The sequence below is a fragment of the Mus caroli genome, unplaced genomic scaffold (genome assembly GCF_978045245.1).
Source record: "Mus caroli unplaced genomic scaffold, Mus_caroli_1 scaffold_12, whole genome shotgun sequence".
Taxonomy (NCBI): Eukaryota; Metazoa; Chordata; class Mammalia; order Rodentia; family Muridae; genus Mus; species Mus caroli.
The window spans coordinates 108,750,136-108,773,165 of NW_028227267.1; the positions used below are offsets into that span (position 1 = coordinate 108,750,136).

The window sequence follows — 23,030 nt, forward strand, 5'->3', positions numbered from 1 at the left end:
AATAATTGTTTTCTCTCATCCTAGTCTTAGCTTTGGGGACCAGCCCTGGACTGTGATCAGTCTACCAGAAGTTACATACTCAACAATGGGTGGGACTTGTGATTGAAATGTTATATGTATTGTGAAAATGTCATAATAAAACACATTATCATGTACAAGATATATAGTAATAATCATAAACTTTAAATTGGATTTGTACTTAACAAACAAATGTGTAGCAATGGCAATATTATACTAAAGAATATAAATATTTTAAAATAAATAGACAGGATTACCAAAGTTCTTTTTAGAAAATATAGACACAATTATAAGCATCATAAGCTATTATGAGTATGATGGCTACCTTTTATGTAAATAGCAATATGTAGACATTTAACAATATTACATGCATGACTTTCTCACCCCATACAATAGTTTCATTAAATACTTATTTTGTTAGTATGTTTACGAGGCTTAGATGGTCCTCATGCCTGTCTTATTACACAGTAAACAATATTTTACAAATTCATTGCCTCATCCTTTTTGTCAAAATAAATATTATTCTTCACACGAATACACATTTCTAATAATCATTCTTCAAAGGTTAATATGAAGTATATATAGTGTTACTTCATTGCTGTAAAAGTTAATGATTTTATAGACTAGTTAGCATTGATTTCTTCCATGGATATTTTGTGTCCTAAATATCTCCCAATTTGGATAACTGTTTGTTATGAACTCATGTTATTTATATAACTAATATTGCTAATCACCTGTTTGACTACAGAGTTTAAAATGCCTATTTGTATTTGATTTAAAATTAGCAATAGTACTTCCTTTTCATTAAAATAATAGTATTATATTTTAATATGTTTTTCCTTGAAAAATAGCAATATTGCTTTGACAATATCTGTGCTATATTTCTATAGTGAGGGAAAAGACATTTTAAGATAAGCATCCAGTATAAAACCACTTGGTTACTAAATATATATTTAAATAGAAGTAATAAGGAAATTAAATCTGTATGGTTCATGTAGAAATAAAATGGGCAAAAAGATTACTTGGTAAGTACAGATATAACTTAGAATAAATTTCCTGAACTTTTAGCCACAAAATATTTTAAGTGATTAATGCATCTGTAACTTTTAAATATTTATTTCAAAGCACTTTTAGAAACATATTAAAGTTGTTCTACCTGGCTCTTTTTTTTCCAATTTTCACATCTGTGACACAAATAGATAAGTCCCTAATGTACAGCCATAAACTTTTTTCTTTCAGAATATTTGGCTTAAAGCAGGCTAACCAAAAGAAATATTGTTCCCCTTTTAATGTCACTGATGGTGAAAATATATGTTTAGTCAACATATACTCATATATTTTCAGGTGACATAGAATGTATAAGACAAAAATATCATTCGGTAGCTTAATTTTGTTCCCAATCAATTCTTTTTGCAACATGATAGCTCTGATTTGCAGTCCCATTTTTTGAAAATAGTAGAAATTCAGTCACTCAGTTACAAATGTATTTTAAGATATTTTACATCTTAGCCTAGAAAACTGCATCCCACTAGACTAGCCATTCATTGGAAGCATAAATTCTTAAGGGGCATTTGAGGGAAGGAGAGCTAAGATGGATATTATTCTCTGCTGTAACATTATTCATATTGTGCAAAACTGAACTTCTGGTTTCCTTTTGGTTGGTTTTATTGCACTTTAGGTAAGTTTCAGTAAGTTCTGTTCTTCATGCAGTTGATTTGTGGAGAGAGCATAGAGTTCACTTTAGGAGAGAAACACATAAATCCAAACGAAGTCAGAAAAAATGTTTAAAAATGGCAAATAACAGTGTCCCTAACAATTCTGATAACTTCTCTTTCATAATAATTTATGTATATTCCCTTTCATTTGTGAAAAGATTTGGAAATTTTCTCCAAATAAAGCTTTAACAGAACATTGGTTCGAAGAATTGATTGTTCCCAACATTGAAGATGATTTTAACTCACTTAAGTCAGTGAAACTACTTTATTTCATTTCGCGTAATAGATTAAAATGCAAAGATTTAAATCAATACAATCAGTACATGAAAACATAAGAGACATATAATGGCAGAAATAATTCAATGAATTGCTTACTTTCTCCCAATCTTCTATTTGGCCATGGTGGCACAATGTTCGATGATGTAACTCACCTCACCCTGAATTTGCCCTCTGAGACTTTTCATCCATCTTTCTCTCCTGCTCATATCTAAATTATCCACTGCATCTATGTTTCCTCTATCTCTAATTTATCAGAGCATTCTATTTTTTGTCAAAGTTGGTATAACTGGAAACCTAAAGTTAAAGAGAGGGAGACACTCCTTTTTAAATGATATCATCGTTCGTCAGAGAAACAAATTAATGTCCAACTTATCTGGAATCCAGATTTCCACTATTTTACTTAATAGTCATTGGCCCAACATGTCATTTGATATACGTTAAAAATCTGTTAATGAAATTAGAAATTGTGGATGGGAATCCTTGATTTTATGTTTATTACAACACTAATGATATCATCTCCAGCAATAGATTTATATTTTCTTTCTACATAGTGAATCAGAATCACCAGTCCTGGATTTTCAAGAGTCATGCAATAAAAGCTAAGGTGGTCAAAGGATACTAACAATTAATGCATGAATTTTATAAATATCTGTGTTGTGGTCTAATTCCCAATGGAATTGTGAGTGTGTTTAGTCTATATAAAGCTCCAAGAACTGCATCTGTCTAAAACATTGGCAAGCTTAACATCACTAAGAGCTGAGCTAATTGGACTCTTGGAAACCTTCCCACTGTCCTTTGTATCTACCATTCTTCCAATACTCTAACTCTAATGTTGAAGGCATAACAAAGACAGCTGGCTCTACAGAAAAAACTCAAAAAAAAAAAAGACAGGAAAAAAATCAATATTCAAATAGCACATAAGAGTCTCAGACTGACTCAATGCCTTCAAGTTCTTCTATCAGGTTGCCTTTCTTCTCCTCCACATAGAACCAAAGATGTGACTACAGAGAGAAGTGCACAAGAGGGAACTCACGAATATATACTTAATGACAATCAAAATTACAGTCCACTCTAATTTTATGCTAATTAAAATTGTTTCTACTCTACCATGGTTTAATGCAGGTAAGAGGAATTTTGACATTAAATACTCAAATTGGAAAAATTATAGTAAAATTATGAAATAAATAGATTTTGTAGGACAAGAAGGACATTTTCCTCTGAGAAGTTTAAGAAGTTTAATATTCCCTCAGGAACAGACTTTTGAGCAGCACAAAGCAAGGAATTTGGAAGCAAATTCCAAATACTTAGTCCAGAAACTTTTACTATCCTGGCTTTATTAATGTTAATGAAAATAACTAAATCCATAGAAAAAGAAGTGAAAGGGGATTCAGGTACATCAGTGTGTTTGAGTTTGGTGTGTTTAAGTTTCTGTGGTTTTTAGCAGCCTGCTTTCCTCACTGTGCATGGCTTCCTGCAGTCTTCACACCTATTACTTTATGCCTCTACTCACTTCCTTCTTCAGAGAGTTTCTGACTATCTAACTTTCCTAAGGTTCATAGTCCTATATATTTCATCTGAAGACATTTTTATACTATTGGTTTTAAATTAAAAATTCTGAGGAGTTTCTATCAATTTTGCCAAGTTTCAAATTTGCTCTTCCTACTCAATAGAAAACTAATGCTTGCTAATGTGAAAATTCTAGATTTTATTTCAATCATAAAAGAAAATATATTCTTAGTAACAATAACATTATATTCCTAGCTATTCAATCCAAAACTCTATGTCTGTACACTGTAAATGGCAATTGCTTTCTATCATTTGTTTCTACTTTTATTTACTATTATCTCATTTTTTCTTCATATAGTATAAAATCCTGAAAATTTAAAAGTAACAATAATTAGATCATGCCACTTGCTGCTGAGACTGCTGGTTTTCTAACACTTCTACTTTCATTTCTACTTTCACTGACAACACAACCGATAAGATCAGTAAGGGACATGTTTGCCCTTAAGGACATCTATCCTTGCATATCTGTATGTCATACAAGTGTTACCAAATCAAAGGATAACTAAAGATACATGTGTCAGAAGGAATGTGGAATACATGCAGTCCTGTGGCCTTTAGTCACATGCAGAGCTCTAATACCTTCTGAAATAGCCTGGAGTAAAAAGCTACCAGTTGAGGATTTGTCTTTTCTATATGAGACCAGTCATATCTCTCCTGGATGGATATAAGTAAAATGTACATGGATACCAGTGCACATCTTAATTCTTAGTTATTTAACTGTAGCATCTAATTCTGTGCTCCGTTCAATACACTTCTCTACAATATGGCAGTTTTAGCATAGAGGAGTAGTGCTCTGCCAATGTTTCTTTGATTCTTTAGACTGTTGTCTATAAAACAAATAATACAATGGATCCCTAATACTGAGCAACCAAAGGCCATGGGCTTGTATTGTTCTACTCTGTCTTGGAATCTATCTACTATATTTCAAACAATAAAGGGTAAGTTGATCCAAATATAAAGATCACATTTTTGAGCCCTCAAGAACATAATGGCAGTGACATAGCTAGCTGCAGCCCAGCGGATTTAACAAGCTTCAGGCACATCTCTGTTCCCACATACAACAAACCCAAACTAAACCAGCTTTATAGCAGACCTTCTACTTAGCAGACACCAAAGGACTTCAAATTATAGAAAAAGCTGTTCTTTCTATCTAATAGAGTAATTTCTTTAGAAAATGACCATAAATTAATTTTTATAGTAGCACCACTCTGTTAGATTTATGGGAACAGAGACAGTAAACAAATTTTAAAAGGGCCCGATATATTAAGAATTTGGACTGAGAAGAGTGTTTGAAGCAAACATGACTAATACATTATAGACATCAATGGATGCTTCAGAAGTCAAGGAGCATGAAGAGAAAGGTAAGGAACAGAAAGATCCATTACAGGTTCCAGGTAACACTACTGTGACATAGCCAATAAGCTAGCTACAGTTTTTTTTTTTTTTTTTTACAGGATCTAAAACTGGGTCTCATAACTGCATTGTGATTCTGTGCTATCTACATCTTTCAGGAGTTATTGTAATTACTACAGTCTATTAAACCAAGAAATTCTGGGTAGACGTGCCTCCTTTATTCCTTAGGCAGGATGTCAGGAACTATACTTAAGCAGACATAACTAAGAAACTGTACCTAAGGGACAGTATCCATACATTTGTGTAATCAAGATGATGAGATATTGGCCATGATATCATGATGGCATGAAAATTATGAGAATTCATAGTGCAGGTAACTGTAGGTTGCAAAGCAAATAACCCAGGTCTTACTTGACCTCAGAGAACAGAAGGAAAAACTATGTACCCAAATTATTCAATTTTTGATTCAATTTTATTTCTCTTCAATTTGAGAATGTGGTTAAGTTCTAAAGTCAATAGAATGTGATAGAAGTGATACACAAGTGTCCCCAATGTATCTAAAGGCACCTTATCATTGCCACATTTTATTATTGGGATGCTTACTTTAAACCTAATTTCCAAACAATAAACACATATGTAGGCCAGTGAAGCTATATATCCAGCCACTTACAGTATTTCCTTTTTATATATATATATATATATATATATATATACTCTGGATCGTCCCATTCCCAGGTCCAGGGATTATTTAACAAACATAAAACTTTCTTGGCTTAGGTTAGAGACAGAAACTATGAACCAATCCCTGCTCTTTCATGGGTGAAATCTCAGAGTGGTCTTGCACACAGCTAAAAGTCTAATTACGTGGTCTTTCCCTTCTTACAACCATTCAAAGATTTCTCAATGAGTTCTAAAACAAACACAGACCCACATTTATTACCAAGACTGAATCTCTCTTGACTTGATTTTGATTGGATTTTCAAAGGAATTGCCATTCTCAGTTATTGTTTCACACTGATTTACAGATTCATGTGATTCCTCTTTCAAAATTATTCCAGTTTTCTCAGAAGCAGAACATCTCTGATGTTGATTTCGTGAATTCGGTATGCATCCTATTTAACTGTCTCCCTTGCTGTCATACCTTATTATCGTGCTCAATTCCATTTATTCACGGTGCCACTATCACTGCAGCTAACTCCATTTATTTGTGGCTTTCATATAACTTCCTATCGGATTTCAGTGTCAGAGAACATCATTTCCATGTGCACTTCAGGCCAGGTGTAATACAAATTAAGTAATAAACATATATGTGAAATGTACAGTGGTTGAGTGCTAGTCCTAACTTTTATTTGACATCTTTTCTAATCATGTGACGAAGTTGATTTTTTACTCAAAGTTAACAGGAAAATTGAAAATATTGCAAAATATTGCATTCTAATTACATGGTTCAATAGGATAAGAAGATAAAATTCAAATTGTTTAGATGTGTAAAAATTAAATTAATAATTAAATTAAGTTAAAGGGAGCATCACTAGAGGAAAACTGATCAAAACAAATGGGTATTGAGATAAAAGTGTATAAGTCGAAAAAACAAAATTGAGTATAGAATTATTTAGCTTTCAATAGATCTGCTGACTCAAGAGTGTTAGAATTATTAGACAAGTGTTAGGGTTATTGAAAGACAATTATTTATGTGAAAATAGTATAAAAATAGCCCGTGCCCCAGGCAGGTCCATCCCCTGCCTCTCCATTGCTGTCTTTCAACTGTGGATTCCATCAGATGATCCTGGAACTTGTTCTTCCTGTCAGGCAGCTCAGTTTATGATAATTTTCTATCTCCTCCTTACAAGCTGGTGCACAATTCTTAAGGCCATATGGCTCTAGAACAATTTATTTAGAACAAAATTTCACCCCAGATGATACATGAGTGACGATATCACATTTTAGTGTTTATTTTAGCTAACATCCATTGACAACTTACAGTTTAAATATTAAAGTAATTTAAATGATATTAATACAATTAACCTTTTCTAAAAGAAATAGCATAGTCTTAATGAATGTAACTTTAACAAGATAAAAATTCAAATGTGACTGAATCACAGAAACTAAGTTTTATCTTTAAACATCTAAAATATCCTTCAATTCTACACATCACTTTTCCTTCAGTGTTTTTTCAGGACATCTTTATTTGCATACACTATAACCAACATAAATTAAAATATACAAAAATAAGTTTATTTTCTTAAACACAGGTCAATCTGACCATTTCCCCATCTTTCATAAGAAATAACGCTTTAAATTAGTAGCAATCTGATCTGATAATTCCTCTTAATGAGACTTATATTCAAGACTATAGATATTTTCAAAACCTGAATATATTCCATTTCAATCCTAAAAATTTCCACATCTCACTTCGTTGAAGACCTCTAGCATTATCTACAAGAACTATTTTAACTTGCTGTGAAATCATTTTATTCTGTATTTCCTTGGTGTCTGATTTATTTTTAATACTGTTATAATAGTGTCTATAATAACCAAATCTGATATAATCAGGACTACATGAAATTTTTCATTGCTCCTTCAAAGCACTCAGAGTTTAAACTTATTTTTACTGCACATATGAATGTTCTGGAGGCAGACATTAAGGTGTTTTTTTTTTTTTAATTGAAAATGGATCCTTCTCTTATACAATACCTTCCAGTCACAGTTTCCCATCCCTCCACTACTGCTAGATCCTCTTAGATCCTCCTAGATCCTCCTAGATCCTCCTAGATCCTCTCGACTCCCTGCCTCCCCAAGGTCCTCTCCTCCTTCATTTCCTCTTCAGAAAGAAAGCCGTCCTCCAAGAGACTACATACAGTCCAACTGGATAAAGCATGACAAAATAAGACAAAGAAAAACCCCTCATATGAAGGCTGAACAAGTCCACCCAATGGGGGGAGCAAAAGAGTTTCAAGAGCAGGCAAAAGAGATAGAGATGCACCCACTCCCACTGTTAGGAGACACATAACACCATCCACCTTACAGCCACAACATGCTATAGGTGGAACAACAATATGAACTAACCAGTACCCCGGAGCTCTTGACTCTAGCTGCATATGTAGCAGAAGATGGCCTAGTCGGCCATCAGTGGAAAGAGAGGCCCATTAGACATGCAAACTTTATATGCCCCAGTACAGGGAAACGCCAGGGCCAAAAAGGGGAAGTGGGTGGGTAGAGGAGTGGGGGGTAGTGTATGGGGGACTTTTGGGATAGCATTGGAAATGTGAATGAGGAAAATACCTAATAAAAATATTAAAAAAAAAAAAAAACAGCCACAACATGTTTGCAGAGAGCCTGGTGCAAACCCATGCAGGCCCCATGCTTTGCACTTTATTTCTGCCTTTTATACAAGTAAAATTTTCAAAAAATTCAAAGTATATATGAAGGTCTTTATGTGAACACTTTAGGGACTGAAATAGCCAACCTAGTTTATATTTTTGTTATACTTGTAATTTTTCTCAGAAAGGGAAGCTACAAAGTATATGGAATGGCACACAATAACTTAAAATATACATCTTTATTGGGAAAGAAATGTAAGAATGAAGATGTAACTCATGTAACAGCGTGTTTCCATAGCTGTCTATTACCAGAACCATGTAAACTGGACATGGTGGCACATGCTTACGAACCAGCATTCAGAAGATGGGGACAGGAAGATGAGAAGTGAATAGTCTTTTTTGACTAAATAATGAGATGAAACTTGGCCTGCCTCCAAAAAGGCTAATTTCATCCATTACTACTTTTTATTTTATATTACCTACTTATTTAATTATTACCCACAGCATATTTGTGGAAATCAACGGACGTCTTAGCTGGATCCGTTCTCTCCTTCCATCACGTGTGTCCCAGGGATTCAACTCAGGACATCGGGCTTTGCAGCTGGCATCGTTCTATGCTGAGCTATTTCATCAACCACTGATTACTGTTTTGTTTTGTTTTTTAAATAATCTAAGAGTATGTCAAAGCTGACTTTTTGGAAAGATAAATTTATGAGTTAGTCAAATTTTGACATCAATTGCAGGCAACATTTATTAAACATTAGTATGATTGTCCTTTTTAAAAATAATTTCAAGGTTATGAGTTTTTAAAGATATGAGATAATATAAACCAAATATATATTTTTAAAGGCCACAAAGATATATACATAGAATTTATAAATGGTTGTGATAAAGAAGGCCCCTGGACTTCTGATCATCCTCCTCTGGTCTCTGAAGAATGGAAGCTACAATGTTGTGTTATTAGATCAGTTGAACATATTATTTTTGCACATATTAGAGTTTTAAAATGAGTATTTTGCTAAATAAAGTAAGTCAGGTTATTCATTTGTGAGAAAAAAGTGTTTACCTCATTCTGAAATGAATATTGCACTGCCCCCTTCGTTTTAATGATGACAATGCATAGGGATAATGCTTCCTTATGCCAATATTTAACATTTTGCTTTCTTTGGTATTGCTTCTGCCTTTGGGTCACACTTTCCTTCAGAAAACAACAACCACTCTATCCAAACATTTCATCACGTTATAACTGGAAACTTCTATATAGGCAAGTACTATTTGATTATGAGAGGCATTTATATATTCTGTTATTGTAACTTACAAATAAATTATGTAATTTAACCTTGAAGTGTTTTGTATTTTCAACAATTATACATAGTAAAATGTAAATATAAATTACACAAGTTTAGGAAATATGAAAAGCAATTATTTAATATTGAATATGTTGTATATTCAGAATAGGAAATACTTCATTAATTTATTCCTATTAGCATTAGAGTGACTAGGCACAGAGTAGAATATTTTATTTATAATTTATAACATATGAGTTGATAACTCACTAAAACAAAATATGTATACCATGATAAGAAAATCACGAATACTAAGTATGTGCCACCATGTCCAGTTTACATGGTTCTGGTAATAGACAGCTATGGAAACACGCTGTCACATGAGTTACATCTTCATTCTTACATTTCTTTCCCAATAAAGATGTATATTTTAAGTTATTGTGTGTCATTCCATATACTTTGTAGCTTCCCTTTCTGAGAAAAATTACAAGTATAACAAAAATATAAACTAGGTTGGCTATTTCAGTCCCTAATAATTTACTAATTGAATAAAAGTATGTAAAGTGATAAGTAATATATGTAAAAATGAATTTATAAACTCAGTAATAATAAATAGATTAAAACATTTAACTTAATAAGCCAAAGACAATTTTATCTCATTTTAAAACTTTTAAATGTCATGAATATGTTTTTTTTTTCTTGCTCTTAATCTTTAATTTCAGTAATACTCAGACAGGAAAAAATATTTTCAAAATATAAAAGTAATATTTAAAATCCCTTGCTATGTGTTTAATTTTCCTCATTTTTAGGTTAAGAATTAACATCATTTTATTTTATTATAGACATTCTCAATTTATGTTCTTTTTTTCAAAATAGAAGAACAAAAGAAAAAAATATTTGGAAATATGGAAGTCCTCATTGTGATGATATAATGATGACAGAATCTGGACTGCTAAAGTATTGTTGGCCCTCGTTTCTGAGGCTGTACCTCCTACTAAAAGATCTGATGATATGTTCATTTAAAATGAATTTATATAAGTAGACTGGGTAAGCAGATAGAGCAAACATGCAAAGTCCAAATTATCTAAGCTCTTCTCTTGCTAATGCAAAGACAGTGAAGTCTTTTCAAATGACTGGTGAAAAAATTAAATAAAAACATGAATTCTACAGGAAGGAGGGATGACCATATGCCACCAGCAGAAGTTAGAATGAAATAATATACAAAATGAGTTTACACAGGTGAATTTGAACGGCTTTAGGGTATATGCATGTTTGAAAATGATTGCAAATAATACCACATTATGATATAAAATACTGAATTTTAGAAAACAATTTACATATTATCTATTATCTATCTATTATCAATTTATCTATTATATATTTACATATTATCTATCTAAGTTCAAAGTAATGGGAAATATTCCTTTCAAATTTGGATGGTCAAAATTCTGCTTTAGAAGAAAACATCATTCAAAGAGAATGTATTAGATTATAATGTGAGAAAAGTTTTAGAGGAAAATAAATCACATAAAAGTTTCCTATAATTCTCTGGATGAAAGGTCATGGGCCCCTTGAGACTGTTCTGTGGCGGTGGTAATAGAAAGGAAAGGACAGATCTGAACCATTGTGTGAAATAAATGGAGTGAGCTTCCTGAACAATTGGAAATAGAAATAGAAAGAATAGCGAGATCTATCCATGACAATACTCCAGGGTGTGCTGGGGTGAGGTTGGCAGGGAATGTGAGCTCTTCATGTTATCAATCAGTTATCTATGAGCCTCCTAAATACTAATAACAGTGTGTTTTCTGCTAGTGTTAATATAGTGCTAACTCTCAGTTCTCAGATTACATATAAAGTATGAGTATATGTTCATGATTTTCTATGATCGTTTTTGGTTTAAATAATGTGTTAGCGGTTGCTATGGAAAACAAAACAAAACAAAAATGTTTCTCTATTTGATTTTTCCTTCTGATGACATTTGGTCCTCACTGCCAAATTCCTGTACGCTAACTCTATGTTGAATACCTGAGAGATTAATTTAAAACTAAGATGAAAATTATAGTTCAAGAGACTTTGTGGCAGAGGGAAATGTAGACTTATCTTAAAGATATACAGGGTTTGAGATGGCAAGATTAGAATTATCACCACATAGTTAGGAATGCAATGCAGCAACAAGACTGAGTGTAATATGAGATTAGTGAAAGGCTGGAATTCAGGGACAGACTTTGAAGGCATAAAAATCTGCCAGAAATGGTAAAAGAATAAATTAAAGCAAAGTGAAAGGATATCAATCAAATATCTCTAAGGAAAAAGAAAATGAATATGTGATACCGGCACTTACAGGTCCTTAGAGGACATGTTCAAAATGGGAAGATGCCAGTGAATGTAGAAATCTGAATCATGTTGAAAGTGATGGGTATATTCACAGTACCTTTTCTCAACAGAGTCCACTTGTGTACACATGCAATTGGTGAGGACTCAAAATGCCTTCATAGACAAAGCCTTCAGCAGAACTTATAAGTCAAGTTCAGTGATGGGAATTTAGACAAATTGGTAGGACAGAATGAGTAGCTTGAGACTCTGTAATAGTGTCCATTATGCTTGCTTAGAAATTAAGGACAAACAATAGATATGACAGGAAAGAAGAACAAGGTAATATTGTTTTTAAACCATAAATTTACAACCTGGTAAATAGCAACTCTATGCTAGCATTTTAGACTAGCTTGATCGTGTTAGACTATTTAGTTACAGTGAGATTATAAATTCATTTCACTTATTTCATAAGAAAAACATCTCCACAGGAAACTCCATACTTTGAAAGAATATTTACATTGATATCAGACATTAGCTTCCAAAATTTAAATGATGTTCTTTATTTCTATATATGGAGCATTTTGGAAAACACTGCCATAAATCAGTGAAGAAATATGTACACTCTAGAGACGTTCTTCTGTTAGGTAATACTGACAAAGAAAATGCAGTACAGAAAATCAGTTCCCTGAATGAACATGAGCATAGTAGTAAGAGAGGGGAGGATGCCCAGGGTGTCCTAGCCCTCTCAGTGGAGAGGTGGGACAAAGAATGTGAGGGGGCACCATGAGGGAGAGTGATTGGAATGTTAAATTTATAAATAAATAAATTAATGGGAAAAAAAGGATTTCTATAGCTGCACATGGAAGGCACGGGGGACTGGGGGGGGGTGATATCTATGGCTCTGAGATGTTGTCATATGAAGTTTTATAGTCAATTTAATGAGAGTGTTTTGAATTTCTGTATGAATGAAGTTTAAAAAGAATGCAATTAAGTATGAGATCAAATTTAGAAGCAAGTTTTGATCTAACACATACAACTAAATGAGAAAAGGTGGATAGGAAAAAACACAGTATGCTCCATACATTCTTTCTTGTGTTGCTTTCACGATGTCAAAAACAAATTAAATATGCTATTAAAATGTAAAGGCCATGAGTAAATGTTCCTTTTAGTATAGAATATACTAGACTATCTCTTCTATGTAAATTGATTTAAAATTAATGACAAACTTGGTCTCAATTCAACCAGCTCATTCTAAAATGTTGAAATATACATATGTGTGTTTGTGTGTGTATAAATGAATATATAATGTATATAATGTACAATGTGTATATACATTGTATACATATATATGTTAGAATGATGGATGTAATCATGCATTTATATTTTTGAATAAATTCTAAACATAACCAAATTCCAGAACAACTTAGCAGTACTAAGAATTACTGATTACATTAAAGTTTATTTATAATGAATATACAAAGATATTAATGCATGTAATTCTTTCAGTATTTATGTTTCTGATGTTATAATGCAAATGTTCATTTCACATATTTTTGAATATTGCTTAATATTTACATATTCTAAATATAATGCCAAATAATATTTTTATTTATATTAATGAGAAAATATAAGTCCTGGCGAAATTCTGTGAAAAAAGTTGTGTATCAGTGAAAAATGGTATGGAACAACTTTCTCTCAGCTCAAAAAAATGGCAATACTTTTCCTTTATTCAATAAAGAGTATTTTTAAATCGAAAAGTAGAAAATGATTTGCCATTTAGATATGTGCTTTTGTACTAAGAGGTACATGGGGGAAAATTGAGTAAGAAAAGACAATACTTTCCCGCAAATTGTCATGAAATCAGATTTGATTTTATAATGGTTATTTCCCTTTTTATGGCTGTTGTCACTTCTAATCTCTTAAAACTATTATATAAAAGGTCTGAAAAGCAGCATAATGGGTTTGCATAAATGTAAATCCCTTCCCATACCAATGTCAAGAAGGGGAGTGGGAAATAATCTGTAATTCATAGGAACACATATGGAGTTTTGCACATACAAACTGGTAAGATCTTAATGAACACCCTAGATCTCCATCAATAAAATAGAGATAGAACATTTGGCAATATAAACTAAAGTTTTAAACATTGTTAAATTTTCAAATAAGTGATCCTATCCATCTGAATAATTGTGTATATTTGAGTGACATAATTTGAAGGTAAATATTTTGAACAGGGATTTTTTTTCTTACCAAATTTCTCATCTTAGTGTACACAACCAAATAAAGTATAAAAGGAGCTTTCAATGATATAATTTATCACAGATTTCACAAACACTCCAAATACTCAGATACTGTATATTTAATTAAAGTGACAATTGAAGCAATTTATTACATATTAATTAAAAAGCAATTATATAAGTGCTTACTGTTAACAATATAAGTAGATTTATGTTCTTTCTTTTTCTGGTTATATAATAAAGATATAATTTTTAATTATAGTTTTTTCTCAAAACCATTTCAGCAATTCCCAGTGTTTTGACTGTCATTTATACATGCCATAAAAATTTTTATCATCTGACTTCCTATCCATCATCTATTTATCACAGAAGAAAATTACAAGCTTGAATTTACTAATAAGTAAATATAGCATTTAAAATGAGAAATATTTGAGAATTAATGTCCACTATAAATACATTAAATACATGAAGGAAAAATATCACAGTGTTTTATTCAAAGTAGCTTATAAATCAGAAAAAATTAGCCAAACATAAAATTCTTCCCTCTGTTTAAGGGTCTTTCTCTGTGAAACACAACCCTTCTTGTCTTTCATTATAACATGATCATCCTTTATTATTCCTTTGAGACTCAGAAGTTTATTTAAATCTGTTGGCTCCATTCAGTTACATTGTTGCCATGGTGTCAGAAAGAAGGTTTCATTCCCTAATGCAACCAGGACTTAACACACTATACAAAATAGGCTGGCCTCAAATTCATTTGATCCTATTGGCTCAGCCTTTTGATCACTGGAATTACAAACATGAGCTATCACATCTGACTCCAGATCACTTATTTTTGAAACAATGATATCAACAATATCATTATAATACAATACAGACTATGGAATGTTTAATCAGGTGATATCAAAAATAGAGTAGTAATTTATACCAGCAAGCATTTAATAAAATGTCATGATATTGTTTTAACAATGATATTCTTGCTAGAGTTTAGAGAAAGTGCTTATGGCAAAAACTGTAGTGGTGACTTATATAAGTCTAGTATCCCCACACTGATCAAAGTACAAACATACATATATATTCACTTACATACATAAACATACATATATACATATATAAATAAACTCTAATGATATAAATGTACATACACTCACATACACACAAGTGCACAAACACACATATACAACCCTCAAATATACAATGTGCATAAAGACCTATGTTGCCATTTTTAAAATTTTTCAATAGACTGATTCTCAAATATTTTACCTATTAAAATGATTATAGCCCAATTAATATCACCAGATACAAATTATCACAAAACTCCAAATTGTATTGTACTCTATTGTGCTACAATTACATTGTTTTGACAATAGAGTACAGTACAAGAAATAAATTCTGCTACAATATATTAATTAATGTCACAATTTAAATTTCTCTTGAAAGTGAGTACTTGATTCCTCACTAGCTATATTGAAAATGTTAAGAAAATATAAGGGATTAAAATAAGGGTGAAATTAATTTTAATAGTTTTTTAAGATAGGGTAGCCCTGTTACTCTTGGAACCTGTTTTGTGGAACAAGCTTGCCTTAAATTCACAGAGATCTAACTGTTTCTGCTTCTACCTCCCTAGTGTTGAGATTAATTATTTTGCTCAATATATCTCAGCATATTTTCCACATATGGCTGTCATAAAAGGTCAAGGGTGAACGCTTTCATAGTGTTTTCTACACTATTTCTTCAAAGCATGATAAGTAAGTCGTATATATGGCAAGAAGTAATATTTCTACCGATATTTCTAGGGCTCATGGACACCCATCCCTAACATTACAACATCCACCACCACTGGCTACACAGTATTGTCGTCCTGTATTGGGGGTGGGATGCTTAGGGTTAATGAGTACAAACTCTGTGACCAGTTAGCTTCAGATAAATTTTAAATAGCGTTGTATTCTAACATCATTAAATACTGATGTAATTTTGAATATGCTACTTTGTGTCCTGTTCTCAATTTAGTCACATTATAATGAAAATTATAAATCACTAACAAGGCCATAACATAATGAAAATTAATACAGCAAAGCATGCAATGTTCCTAAAACTGTTCAAAGATAATTTCTACTTGTGACTTCCTATCTTGATCATATGCTAGAAAGAAAGAACAAGCTGATCACTTTGCATTAGAAAAATAGTTTCTCTTCTCTGTCACTGAAAAAAAACACACACAACTTTGCCCCTTTCAGATTACATTCTATACAAATGATTTATGAGGATCTTATGTTATAAACTTTTAAAATTTAATTAGTCTAGATTATTATGTAGGGTTGTGCTGGGTTTTTGGATATGCTGTTGTATTATGAAACATCATGCTAGCCTTAAAATCCATTGTAAAGAATATATAATGTGGCTAGCAGACTCATAGACCTCACTTAGTATCTTATGCTGAAGAAGTAAGGTGGTATAGTTCATAAACATTTACAGGACTCTTTGATATAAAAATTTTATATAGACATGATAATATGATACTGACACAAAGGCAGCAATCCTTTTCTACAGGGTTGTCTTCTAAGATTTTAATGGGTACCTGGTATTTCAGAGATTACTGAAAATTTTATATACCTTTTTTCATGAACACATACATAATAATGTTTATAAATTAGGTAGAGTAAGAGATCAAGTGTAATGAAAAATAAAGTAGAACGAGATAACAATACTTAAAATGAGAGTAATATGAATCTGATCCTCTTTTATAAAACTATAATTTGAACTACCTTTGCCCATTTCCTGTGATGATATAAGGTGGCATGATTTTATGGAGAAATATGGTGAGGAAAATGACATCAGCTTTGTAATACATGGTTAGGCTACCCTGCAAGATTCATTGAATGCAGGCACTGAGATCTGAAACATTCAACCTGATAACCATGGTCACCATTGAATGGTCAGCAAGTGGGTAACATGCAGCTTAGAGATATCAGACTGTTGGGAGCTATTAAGGCAACGCTATTGTCCTGATCTCTGAATTGGGCCTCTCCCCCCGAGAAGAAAAGAGGGTCAAAAGCGGGCCACTGGACGCACTGCTCAGAGAACAACCACAGATCATTCCAACCCTAAGTCAGCTCCAGATGTCCTGACCTCAAGATGTACCCTGATACTGCCAAGTTCCCGCTTCCCAGTGTAGTCACCAAAAGAAAAATTTCTGCTGCCCCATCCCTCCTGCTGAGAAGTACTTCCTCTCTTTCCACTGCCCCATCCCTCCTACTGAGGTACATTTCCTCTGTCCCATTCCTCCTGCTGAAAGGCACTTCCCATTTTGCTTGTACATTTAAACCTCGGGCCTGGCTAATACATTTGGGGCTTGATGCAATCCAGAACGGTTTTCGTGTCCTTATTCGCACAAGGCCCCCATTTCTCTCTACCCCCCATTTGGTTCTTAGGAGAAGGTCCCCTCGAGACCCTCGAATAACTGGACCTGCTGGACGGGTCATCAGACCAAAAGGTGGTTCAGTTCTTTAGTGACTCAGAGCTAAGATAGTGAGACTGTGCCATTCTCAGCAGAATGACATATCACCTATATATAGCAGGTCCACTAAATTACTGAACCCATGGAAAGCAAGTGGAAACTGATGAGGAATGGGACCTTACTGGATGCCAAATGCCTACTAATGTAAATGGCATATAGACATATGCTAAGAACTTTAGATAGACTAAATCATAGCCAGCTACCTTTTCCAGTCTCCTATTCATTGTAACTATATGAATAAACTAAAATCTTTTGACAAAATAAATTTAGCAAAGGTTCTGTTGACCAAGAGTAACAAGACACATCAGGCAAGAGTGTAAAGGGTCAGAGAACTTCCCTCGGAGCGGTGTGGGAAAGGAGCCTTCAGGTGCAGAATTCTGAGGGAACGTGAAAAAATTACTCTATCCCTAGGGATTTCCCTTGGTTGTTCAATGACATTCCATAATTATATAATCAGTTGGCTGACAGATGGCTGTGACTGGTATGGGCACAGTTTTATTTCCTAGTCAGTTTTGAGAATTGTCTCTAGGTAAAACCCCAATTGCATTCACAAGAATGCTGGAAACAGAAAGATCCTCAGGCACAAAGCCTCCCCTTTACTTGCCTCAACACGACCAGAAAACACCTAGACATATTATGCATTTTAGAGAATGCAGTATAAAATTCTCCTGATGCCTGAACAGATTACCTTTTTAAAACCTTCATTCTTCCAGAAAAATATTTTACTCTTAATATCAAGTCATAGCTTATAAGGACAATCCTTGTTACTACAATCTTCAAAACTTTGAAGTGTTTGTAAATAATGAATAAACTACAAGTCAACTATTTCAGTGTCAACACAAGCTCAGATCCACCTCCCTGACCTCTAACCCTTGACAGTATTTCCACTCCCTCTTCCACAATATTTCCTGAGCTTTTGCTACAGAAATTGTTTTGTAGATGGAGTCAATGGGACTGAACTCCTCAACTCTTGTATTTTGATTGGTTGTAGGTCCCTGCAATGGTTTCTGTCTGTTGTAAAAAGAACTTGGTTAACGAACAGTCAGGACTATCCTTATGTGGAGGTATAATGACAAACATGTATATGTATTTGTTATTGTGCTGATTTGATAAAGTGGGGGCTGTTGGTTCTTCCCTGAAATTGATGAAGTCACTAGCACCAAGAAATTTAAGGGTTTTAGGTACCAGGAATAGTTTCCCTCTTGTTGTATGAATCTTAAGTCCAATTAGAGAACTATAGCTACTAGCAAGTTTGGCATACTACTGCTACACATTTAGAAGTATCTTGATGTTCTAGTCATTTTGGGGGTTCATAGGTATCAACTTAGGTGGAGTTTTTGGTTGTTTCCATCTTTAGGCTTTTTTTTTCTTTTTTTTTAATATTTTTATTACATATTTTCCTCAATTACATTTCCAATGCTACACCAAAAGTCCCCCATACCCTCTCCCCCCACTTCTCTACACACCCATTCCCATTTTTTTGGCCCTGGCATTCCCCTGTACTGGGGCATATAAAGTTTGCCTGTCCAATGGGCCTCTCTTTGAGTGAGGTAACATAATCACAAAGGAACTCACACAATATGTACTCAGTGATAAGTGGATATTAGCACAAAACCTAGGATACACAAGATATAAGATACAATTTGCTAAACACATGAAACTCAAGAAGAACGAAGACCAAAGTGTGGACACTATGTCCCTCCTTAGAATTGGAAACAAAACACCCATGGAAGGAGTTACAGAGACAAAGTTTGGAGCTGTGACAAAAGAATGGACCATCTGGAGACTGTCATATCCAGGGATCCATCCCATAATCAGCTTCCAAAGGCTAACACCATTGCATACACTAGCAAGATTTTTGCTGAAAGGACTCTGATATAGCTGTCTCTTGTGAGACTATGCTGGGACCTAGCAAACACAGAAGTGGATGCTCACAGTTAGCTATTGGATGGATCACAGGGCTCCCAATGGAGGAGCTAGAGAAAGTTACCCAAGGAGCTAAAGGGATCTGCAACCCTATAGGTGGAACAACATTATGAACTAACCAGTACCCCGGAGCTCTTGACTCTAGTTGCATATGTATCAAAAGATGGCCTAGTCGGCCATCACTGGAAAGAGGGACCCATTGGACACCCAAACTTTATATGCCCCAGTACAGGGGAACGCCAGGGAAAAAAAAAAGGAATGGGTGGGTAGGGAAGTGGGGGGGGGGTATGAGGGACTTTTGGGATAGCATTGGAAATGTAATTGAGGAAAATATGTAATAAAATATTTTTAAAAATTCCACTATTCAAACTTACTTGAGGAGCATCATTTAGTAGATTCCAAATACCTCAAATATTTGTGTCTTTCTTGAGGACTTACCAATCTTTGAATTACAGAACAGGAAGTTACAAAATAATTACTTCCCCTACATAACTGTAGTCAGAAGAGAGAGTTGCACAGTTCAGGCATACCCTATCCAACTGCACGCTTATTTTACACAGGTATTATTACATCACTTTCATTTTTATCCCCTATATTTTATATCTTCAGTTTTATTTTTTCACTAGTTCATAGTTTACATCCATTCTAGTTTTCCTATATTGCAACATATATTTTCATAATATCTCTCATGTCCTTTTGGCCGATGCAGAAATTAAATGAAAATAAATACAAGCAGGAAGCAGAAGAAATTGAATGAGAAAGGAACATAAAAAAATCATACAACTGTTATTGGAAGGCCCAAAAGTAGCTCAAAAGCACTGCTGTGTCTTGTTTTGTTTTATGTCTGGATGAACAGGTTTAAAAATGTGAAATTTTAGCAACTTTAACCAATACTCAAAATGGCTTTCTTTCGTTTCTCAGTATAGGAAGTTGTTATTTTTGAACCTGGGAGTAATTTCTCAGTATACACACTATCTGTGAGTTCTCTCATCTTAGATTTCTCTAACTTTAGAGCTGTGAGAAAACATTGCTTTTATCCTGAAGTTACTCTCAGTGCATAACTTATCTATATGCTATTCTTTTGAGTGTTCAACTTTACAAGTATAACTGACCATGAACATAGATCTTTGAAACCTCTACAGGCAACACACATTCAATAAATTCAACTTACACCAATGACTTTTTCCCAGAATACAAAACAAAAAAATTATATAACTACTACTAAAGAATAGACAGTGTTCTAGAACTCCTCAACCAGTTAGCTTGGAAAAGCTGATGAGCTTCAGACTCAGAAGGAGTTCTTTGTTTTTGTTTTTTTTTTTAAACAGGAAGCCATTAATGAAATACAACCTCAAAGACCTTGCTCATCCACATGTATACACTCACTTTCAGACACACACACAATTTCATATAGTCATATCACAAACTTACAACACAAAATAATAATTTAATGATAAAGGAAATAACAATAAAGTGTATACTTTAAAATAAGCTTTTAGGAAAATTTATAACACTTTCTTTGCAGACAGAAATCTAGACTATTATAAAAATAAATGTAACAAAACATTACAATTTGTAGAGTAATCATTTTAGGAGCCGAGTGGAAAATGTGCTTGGCATATATAGGAGAAAGCTGTAAAAAGCTGTCTACTACTCTTAAAGGATCGAAGCTACTTTATTGACAGTACAACTACAGACAAACAAACCTTTTAAGAGTAAAAGTAAGCATACCTTATATTTAAAAAATGTTTTTAGGTGACAAGGTTTATGTATAAAAATGGTGATTTTTTTTTCCTTAAATTTGTCCATTTGCTGAGTTAGACACAACACTTTGTATAATTTTTTTCAAATTGATTTAAGGCAATAGAAGAAAAATGTTAGGCTAGCCACGAGTACTCCTTTTATTTACTTTTATATGAATGCCATAAATGTACTTTACATTGTTATATTAATAGACTGTAAGTTACAATGTATAGATAATTAAACATATTCTATTAGGCATACATTTTTTCCTGGTGTTTGATCAACAATTATTAAATGCTAGTTCTCAGTGGAAAAATAGAGTTCACAGAGTGTGAGTTTTCGACAACAGAAATGTTGCAAGTTGTATAATATGTACCAGCATGCTTGGACACAGCAGTTAGACACACACTAATTTTTCTAAATATAGTGAGTCCAGAAAGGGGGAAAATACCTTGATATCCCATATAGTTTTGGACAAAATGTTTGTTTATGTCTCCAGCTCTACTTTTTACTTTGCACCAAATTTTGGTGTTGATTCTCTATAATATGATAGCTGTTTAACTGGTCACATAAAGCTAGGTGACTGAATCGTGGAAGGGGGCGCCACCAAGCAATTAGAGAAACAGATATATGATGGGTCTACACTCAAAGGCCAAACTGTGTTAACTTTAGTAGTGTATAAAGCAACCTGTCACCTTTCATAAACCAAAGAAGAGTCAGGAAATGTTGGTGAGGTATCAAAATCGCGATACCTCTACTGGTCTACAAAGCTGCATTGATGCACAGTCATGAAGGAAGTGAGGGGAGACTGGATAAACGGCTAAGGGCCTGTTTCCAATTTTTTTCATCAATAATCAGTTATAGCAGCCCCACAATAAAAACAAACACACCAAACACCAGAGCAGGCAGCTACGTGTCTTACAGTGGGATTATGACTCTGGCTTAGAGTTTAGTAGATGCAAGTGCCATGAAAAATTTAAGCTTTAACATGAAAGTGGGAACAATCTCCTTTTGTATGTAGGAACCAAAAAAAGAGAACAAAGACCAAAGTGTGGACACTTTGCCCCTTTTTAGAATTGGGAACAAAACACCCATGGAAGGAGTTACAGAGAAAAAGTTTGAAGATGAGACAAAAGGATGGAACATCTAGAGACTGCCATACCTGGGGATCCATCCCATAATCAGCCTCCAAACAGTGACAGCATTGCATACACTAGCAAGATTTTTCTGAAAGGACCCAGATATAGCTGTCTCTTGTGAGGCTATGCCAGGGCCTAGCAAACACAGAAGTGGATGCTCACAGTCAGCTATTGGATGGATCACAGGGCCCCCAATGGAGGAGCTAGAGAAAGTATCCAAGGAACTAAAGGGAACTGCAACCCTATAGGTGGAACAACAATATGAAATAACCAGTACCCCAGAGCTCGTGCCTCTAGCTGCATATGTAGCAGAAGATGGCTTAGTCAGCCATCATTGGAAAGGGAGGCCCATTGGTCTTGCAAACTTTATATGCCTCAGTACAGGGGAATGCCAGGGCCAAGAAGTGGGAGTGGGTGGGTGGTGGAGTGTGTGGGGGGAGAGTATGGGGGACTTTTTGGATAGCATTGGAAATCTAAATGAAGAAAATACCTAATAAAAAATTTTTAAAGAATGAAAAGAAAACAAAGCACCTCACCAGAACAGACTAAGCCACCTGGGAGGCTGAGGCAGGAAAAGCAGAAGACTTGCCTAGGATATTCAGGAAGACCTTGTCAAAA

At 33.8% G+C, this 23,030-nt stretch overlaps 1 long non-coding RNA gene across 1 annotated transcript in view; it reads right to left on the reverse strand.

Annotated features, from left to right (window-relative positions):
• LOC115029219 (uncharacterized) overlaps nt 1-23,030 on the reverse strand; it is a 255,453-nt gene that overhangs the window by 186,057 nt on the left and 46,366 nt on the right. The window lies entirely within an intron of this gene.